Below are 8,642 nucleotides of genomic sequence, written 5' to 3' on the forward strand. Positions count from 1 at the left end.
TCTGGAAAAGTAATGTCAACCTTATAATTAGGGTTTGAGACTAAATCAGACGGTAAAATGTAAAATATTCTTTATATTTTTGTAAAATATTTAAAAATTCGCAAACTTTTTCTAATTAAATAATTAAAAAGTTATTTTTTTTTAAAAAAAAAAATTGACCCACGGCCGAGATTGGCTATAGTTCAGCTGTGAAGCATATGATCAAATTTTTATTTTTTTAAAAATGAGTATTTTTAAAATTTCCACATCATCCGTTAGGATTTAAGAGTAAATCCTAATTGAAATATTACATTGCAAAAAATTTTAAACTTTGATACCCGTCGTTGAGAGTTTTTAAACTTTGAAGATGTAATCGCAAAAACGATGAAACTGAAACAAACTAATAATGCATAAATAATAAGATATGACAGAGATTTACATAGTTCAGACTATGACCTACGTGCACAAGATAAAGCCATAAGACTGCATTAAGGTCATAGGCTAGCAAAGAATACACTCTGCGCTATGGAAGAAGTGATCTATATAGAGGATTAGAGGAAGCCCCTCAGTGTGTTATGAATACTGTAATGACCAAACGCTTTGTTCAAAATAGTTTTAAGTGATATATGGAATGACAAAATGGTTTAAAAAATGTCGGTGATGGGTGGCTCGAAGATCTTGTAATTGCGTGTTGGGTGGGTCCATGATAAATGGTAGCCTTGTTCGTGAAAACTAGAATACAACCTACCTAAATAAAACTGGACCACTACCACTTGAACTTAAGCCATTCCTTTCTTGTTTCCCAGATTGACAAGTCAAATATCCATTGGCTTGTCAAATGTCCATTGGCTTCTTCTTCTTTTTTGTTTCCTTAGTAGCTTCATAGCCTTCATTGGCTTCTTATGTCTCTTTCTTGGGCAACGTACTGAAAAAAAAAAAAAAAAAAAAAAAAATCCCACTTTATTGTCATAGAAATTCTGTAATTTTAAAGAATTATAACACTTTGTTTTTCATACAATTCAGACTGTCTATTGTAAATGCACCATCTAGATTATGTCAAGTCATCAATTTTGACTAAAAAAATTTTATGCCCCCTCCCAAGGGTGGTCGGGTCACCCACAAAAAATTTAACAATGGTTCAGCAATTATAAAATTCAAATTGCAGGTGGTTGATCAACTCTAAAAAAACACAGCGGTAAAATGTGTAATTATCAATTTTATATATAATGCATCTATTCGAAACAATTTAAGGGTAATTCGACTCCCTTTAAAATAAAGTTTAAAGGCAACTGGTCACCTCTAGACAAAAGTTGTCGACTCTCAAAGTTTAAATTGAGAGTGGTCAATCACTCTCAGTACAATTAATGGGAGAGGCCGGACCCCCTTCCAAAGTTATTTTAGAATGTTTCAGTCACCCTATCAACTCTTTTAGATGGTCCTGCCATCCTTTTAAAGGTGGTTGCCTTTGAAATTTCTTTTAGACAAAATGGATGATATGACATAATCCTAAGTACTGTTCATTTGCAATGGACGGCCTGGATCTAATGATTACAAGCCCTTGAAATTCTGGTCCACACGTCTAAGTTAACAAAGATTTGGAGCATTCTATAGCCTAGAAAAAAGACCATAACGTACCATTCATGTTTTCCTCAGAATTTAGTCAATCGGAGATAAGGATATGTGGCTGCTTGCACATGAATCTATTGGTAGATAGACGATTTTGGTTCCTATACTCGCGATACTATTGGTACAACCTTGATAAAAGATCAAATGGGGATTAAGCATTTCTTCTTTTGTTTCCAAACATTTCTTCTTTTGTCTCCAATATAGTATTTCGAGTTAGAGCATTCACTTGCTAGATTTTATAAAGTATTTCTTTTTAATTCTTTTTTGGGAAAAGTTCCTATACCACGGTCAAATTACCACCCAATTGACAATGCTCCCTCCAAAATTTCAATTGAGACAATATCCTCCAATGACGAAAATATCCTTAGTAAAATTAAAACAAAAAAACAAAAACAATTTTAAAAAATAAAAAAACAGGAGTGTGAAAGTTTTTAAAATTTTCTTCTTCCATTTTTTTTTTTTTTTTTTTTGTCTTAAAGAAAGTTTTTTTCGTATTTATTGGAAGTTTTGAGAAACATTATCAATTGAGTTGTAGTTTGAGGAGTGTATGTGGACTTTTCTTTCTTTCTTTCTTTGTTCTTGATAGATGAGAGAAAGAAGTCTCAAAGAGGTAGCTCAGGTAGGGACCACGCGTCATGAAACAGAGGTCACTAGTTTAAATTTCCCTCCTCCTTTCCTTCTCCTTGTGCAGACATGTCAAAAAAGAAAGAAAGATAGAGATAGATGAGAGAGAGAAGGTAAATGAATATATAAGCTTAAAAAACTAAATAGCTTTCACGTTTAGGCTCTTGATATTTAAAGAGTCTTGTTGACCACAATTAAATTTGAAATAGAATAGAAAGCTTGTTAAATGAATATTTTTGTGAATTTTCTCAAAAAATTTAAGAAAAGCCAAATTTGAAGAGCTCAGTATGAATGCTCTTAGAACATTCACATTTGGTTCAGCAATTTTGAGCTAAATTCTAGCTAAATAATCACTTTTTTTATTTTATTTACCCACTTTTCTAAACACCTACATCTTACTCTCTATATTAGATATCTAATTTCAGTATTTCATTTAAAATTTTCTTTCTTTATCCACTTTTTCTATCCTTAAAAAAAAAAAATGAAAATCATATTAATTTTTTATTAGTTTATTTATGTGTTGTTGAGCATTCCGGCTGCTAGACATTTGTTTTTTAGCTAAAATGCCTAACGGGATGAAACTACTATAGGACTAGTCAAAATTACTTTCAAATAACCAAAAGAAAATAATCAAACTCTATAAATTGGAGCCAAAATCTACATTCTTTGCATCAGAAAGTGGAAGTGTTATCATATCATTACATAGTTTTCCACAGTAACAAGAAAGAAGAAAATGGGAGTGCTGGTTATTCGTGCTTTGATGATGGTGAGCATGGCCATATACTTCTCACGTCTGTTGCAAATGCAGCGCAGGGGACAGCTACTTTCTATACCCCTCCTTATGTTCGTGAGTATAATCTTTATCCATCAAATTGCTTTATTAAATATCAAAAATTAAACTAATTAAAATAGTTTTAACAAATTAATATACTAATTGTTTATCAGTTTTCAGTGTATCTTTTGCTAATTTGAACACTTGTGTGTATCTTTCACACTGGCATTATAAAATATTTCACCTTCTTAAAGTAATATTATTATGTGCTGTTTGAGCGGGATAATCCCATTTAATTGAATTTTACTAAGAGGAAATCCATATGCCTATCGGTATTTGAATTTCTTCCTAACTTTCTTTTAGTGAAAATGAGAATTCCGTTCCAAAAGAGGTGGGCATCCAGGTTTCCTTATCTACTATACATATTTCGGTCATCCCTCTCCTATCCTTTCATTTTTCAATATCACAATTAGATATGTGGGATCATGTGTGAAACTCACATAGGCCCCATAGATCAAATAGTGGGAGGATGGGAGAGGGATTGGGGAAGAAATGAAGCATTTTCCTTCCTTACCCTTATAAAGTTATTTTTCATATTTCGTTGTCTTTTTATCTTTTTTCCAATTTCAATATTGTTATGTTTATATAATAAAGATTGAATAATGCTAAAAGGAAGACCCATGTCCCCCTTATCTCCTCCCAAAATTGATGTATCTTTAAAAATTATTATTGAATTTATGATAAATTACTATTAGATTTTGATCGAACGATAATTTGTGACATATATTTAATTTTTACCAAAATGAGTTATCTTACTGTCACAAGCTTAACCTAACAGTAGAAAAAGTCTAAACTCATGAACTCGATGCATCTTTAAACCTCGAAGAACAATCACATCACATGGATGTTTCAACTAAGACATCCTTACATGGAAACAAAACTTGGCCGTTTGATCGCAACTTGGGGTGATGAACTCACCGATTCTTAACGCCAATTTCAATATTGAAGGTTTCAACTGCAATTTCTTTATTTATTTATTTATATTATTATTATTATTATTATTATTATTATTATTATTTTCTTGTCGATATGATATTAAAAAATTATTACATCTAATTTTCTATCTAATTCTTATCAAAGTAGGATTCAACGTTATTTTAGAGAATTTACCATGCCTAAATGTGTTCTACTTACTTTAATGCTTTACAAAGCAACAATGATAAAGAAGTTAAGACGAAATTAATTGATTAATTAATTAATAATTTTTTTATCAACTTAAGTCTTTAATTAGTCACATATAAAGTATAACATAAATGTTGGTTAAACACAATTGAAAAATCCCACATAGGATATATGTTAGTAATTGATAATATGCTCATATTATATTTTTATGTTATTGTTGCTATTATCAAGGAAAGCATCACGTGGTAAATTTTCCACGACGATAGTTAATTGTGTTATCAATGATGATCACAATTGCCTTCGCTGATAATAATTATCAATGACAACTTCAAGTTATTGTTGATGATTATAATTCTCAAATATGATGTTATATTAGCGACGACTTTTGTCCCGATTGATGGCCAATGTACCAAATACTTTTTCCAAGTTCTATTGTGATGAGATGTATAAGTAAGCATCGGTATCTAGACTTTAAATTATAATTTTTATGATTCATTGGCAGCCTCTTCATGCTATGGATACCAAAACAATGGAGTCATGATCGCCGCTGCAAGTGATGTGATATGGGGCAATCGATCGGGCAGCATGTGGGAGAAGTTATAGAGTTTTGCACCGGGCCTACAAACCAGGGCGTGCCACAACCATGCAGGGGTACCAGTGTTGTGACTAAAATCCTGGATTACTGTCCGGCAGGATGTCAGGGAACCATTGATCTCTCTAAAGAGGCTTTCTCCATGATAGCTAATCCTGACGCTGGAAAAATCAAAATTGAATATAATCAGTAAGTCTAATATATATAGTACAAATTAATATTTGGAAAAAATTCACTGAATCCCATTAAACTTCTATCACTTTTGCAATTGTTTCCAAAGTTTAAGAACTTTCAATTTAATGTATCGGACTTCTAATTTTTTGCAATGTCACATCCATTAAATCCTAATGGATGAGTGTCAAAATTACCAAAATACCCAATTTTTTTGAAAGAAAAAAAAAAATTGCAAAGATTCACGCGTTAGTGAGGATTTAATAGAATTTTTAAAAATACTCATGCTTAAATCTTTGTAATATTTTGAGAATTGTTACATGATTTAATGAAAAAACTTAAAGGATTGGTGACAATGTAAAAAGTTAAAAGTTTGATACATTAAATGTAGAGCTTTTGAACTTTCGAAAAGTAATTGCAAAAGTGGTGAAAATTTAAGAGGGTTAAAGTGAATTAAATTTCCCCTTAATATTTCTATTGCATAAGGTATATGAAAATATGGAAAGAATATAACTCATGGTGGCTCTTACACTTATTATTTGCAGGGTTTGAAGTTCTTAGACTATGGCCTCGAAACAATAAGTTACGATAATGTTATTAATATATATCTATATGAATAAGCGGCTATGAGATATATATAGGAGTCTCATTGCGAATGGTGCTAGGGTTTGAAGTTCTCCTCATGATGGAAACTTCTATGTTTCAAGAAGGGCAAGTTGATATTAAAACTTCATGTATGTATGTGATCATATATGTTCAATGCAATAAGGAGAGGCCTTACTCTTTTACTATCATATATATATATATATATATACCGTGTAAGTGATTGATCGTCTCGAAACTATTCAAAATATGGAAGAAGAAAAAACTTACAGAGATAAAATGTGAATACCTGATATGGTTGCTAATGATAATAATGAATTAAAGCGGGAGGGGCTCTCATCTCACTGAAAAACCTTTTTTATCTTACTATTTAATGATAGATAATAGCACAGATGTTCTTAGGGCCAACGGCGGAGCCAGGGGGAGAGAGGAGCCAAATGACTCTCCTGCCTGCAACGGTCAGGTGCCTTCTTTTAATGTTGATGAGACTTTATTTCATAGGCTCTTGTGGACTTCACGTCTTACTAAAGCTTTTTGGTAGAGGTGTCAATTTGCGTTCGTATGTCAGGTTCAAATCGTATCAAAGTATGAATATAAGACTATATAGGTCAATACTAAATTGACCCATAGTATGAGGACTTTTAAATTTCAAATTTGTACGTAGCAGAGGCTGCTTCCCGATGGGACGTTTTCCATGTACATGAAAAGATGAGCAAGTAAAATGACCAATTAATTTTAGAGTAAAATACAAAATCGGTCTTTACGCTTTTCGTGTGTATCAAATTAGTCCTTTAATTTTCAAAAGTGATAAACTAGTCATTGTACTTTCTAATACTGTAAAATCAATCTTTCCATCGATTTTCCATGAGTACAAAATGGAGATGGACATGTTTCCACTTTTATTTTCCTTCTGATAGTAATATATATACATATTCACCTGCCGATTGAAGTACTAGTAGTAGTGTAAAAATAATAACCTCTGCTTCATGAGGAGTGGTCCCCAACCGATTGAAGTAACTGCTGAGCAAGAGAAATGACCAATTAATTTTAAGATGGGGAGACAAAGTGTGATGCGAACCTCAATCGGCTCGCTTTTGAGACCCAACAACAATATTGGAATATTGACCCAAGAAAGCTAAAATTCAGATTTTTTTTTTTTTGATAGAAAACCCCAACCCAACATTTACAGATGAAACGCAAACTAAAGGTATAAAGTAACAACCCTCGACCTAATGATTATAATTGAATCACGAACCGAAGGTATAAAGTTTGAACGCCACAAGGAAAAATCCTTGATAAGTTCAAAAGTTCTTTGAAGAACCAATAAAAGAAGCAAACCTCACTTTTTTTTTCTAATTTTCATTCATGATGTCCATTACAATGAGTGCATGCTATTTATAAAGCATGGCTGAAAATATGACTACCTGCTTGCTATGGAAAGGAAATTAAATTAAATTGGTTCCAACATTGGAAAGTAAATAAAGTAAAAAATGACTAACTAATAAAAACCTAAAATTAAGATTGATTTGGTCTGAAATTAGCAGCTCCTCCATGCCAAAAATAGACTTAAATTGGCAATTAAATCATGCCTAAAGAAGGTCTTGAAATAGGTAAGTCAATCAACCAATTAATTGGCACGTAATTTGGCAAGTCAATCATCCAATTAATTGGTATGTAATTGGAAAGTCAATCAGCTATAATCAACCATTAATCCATGCCATTGCTAAGGAAATTATGCGCAATCAGCTCCATCAATAGCTTGGATCAAATTTATTACGCCTTCATCTCCCTTTGGGCCAAGCTTGGAATGCCCCATTTTAGAATCAGCCCAAATCTCTTGAATCAGCCCATTAAGTACTTCTTTGATCTTCTTGGATTTTGCTCTAGTTATAGGCCCAAATGGAACATGCAATGGATCATTTAATGGTACTTATTGATTCTCATCAAAGTGACAAGTAGAATTTCTTGCAGAGTATAGGTCAACAGTTTGAAGTTTCACTCGCACAATAATCCCTTTGAAACTACCTTAGGTCTGTGTGTGGGGGACAGGACAATCGCGATCGATCAAGGTGAGACCTTGGATTGGAGTTAGTTCGATAATGATAGAGTGACATTCCTTCTTTGGCTTATTTATTGGAGAATTCGTTTATTTATTTTAAGTATAAAAGAAAGAAGGACATTTTGAGACGGAGCTATAAAGAGATAGAATAAATTAGTTATTGAAAAATTCAAGATTTAAAAGAACATAATAAATCACTTATAGGAGAATTCAAGATTTAAAAGAACATATTATCAATGAGTGATGTGGGATGAATGAAGAATAACTGAAAATAAACGAAGGCTAGCAGAAAATAAAGCTAGACCGATGTTGAAAAGGGACTCACTGGCCAACATTGGATTTTTGGGTAGAGTCTCACTGCTGAAAGGAAGATGAGTCACACCTCACAAACTGTGGGGAGTAATTCGTCTCAACGACCACAAGGACACGCTCTAATGGCCCTTCAGCCTCAACCACAATAGTACTAGAGAGGTTAGGCACCGGAATTATGCCGAAGGTTCAATAGAGTTCACTTAGGACATTGTAGGATGGGTTTTGGAATGTGCTATTGAGTGGCAGTTTTCTCACTTCAGCAAGGACTGTACGAGAAAGGTTGCAGGGCCTCTACAAGGAAACGCTCAAAAGCCTTTGACCTTGGCACGAGTCTATTCGCTTTTTTCCAGATAGATGGAGGGAGGATTGGAGGTAGTAATTGTTGTGAAATTTTAATGTACTCGCAAGTGCACAAATCATTTGCAATATAGGGTTGCAAGTGCAAATTCGAACCCACAAGGAATTGTGTTTTTGAAAACAAAATTTATATCTAAACTAATTTAATCCTAACCTAATTCCAAAAGAGATTTGATTTTTGAAAATAAACAAACATAAACTAAATAAGATAAAAATAATCAACTAAGAAAGTACTAAGGTTTTGGAATCCACACTCACCAAATCAGAGCAACATATTCCATGTTCATCAATATTATCCGAAGTTCTCACAATAAAATCTTTTGTATGTCTTACTATGCTTCACAAATTAATTTAAGGTAAATATA

At 32.7% G+C, this 8,642-nt stretch overlaps 1 pseudogene; it reads left to right on the forward strand.

Annotated features, from left to right (window-relative positions):
- LOC132190629 (EG45-like domain containing protein) overlaps nucleotides 1–5,734 on the forward strand; it is a 7,388-nt pseudogene extending 1,654 nt beyond the window's left edge.
- The last annotated feature ends 2,908 nt before the right edge of the window (nucleotides 5,735–8,642 follow it).

The sequence above is a fragment of the Corylus avellana genome, chromosome ca8 (assembly GCF_901000735.1).
Source record: "Corylus avellana chromosome ca8, CavTom2PMs-1.0".
NCBI classification, from domain to species: domain Eukaryota; kingdom Viridiplantae; phylum Streptophyta; class Magnoliopsida; order Fagales; family Betulaceae; genus Corylus; species Corylus avellana.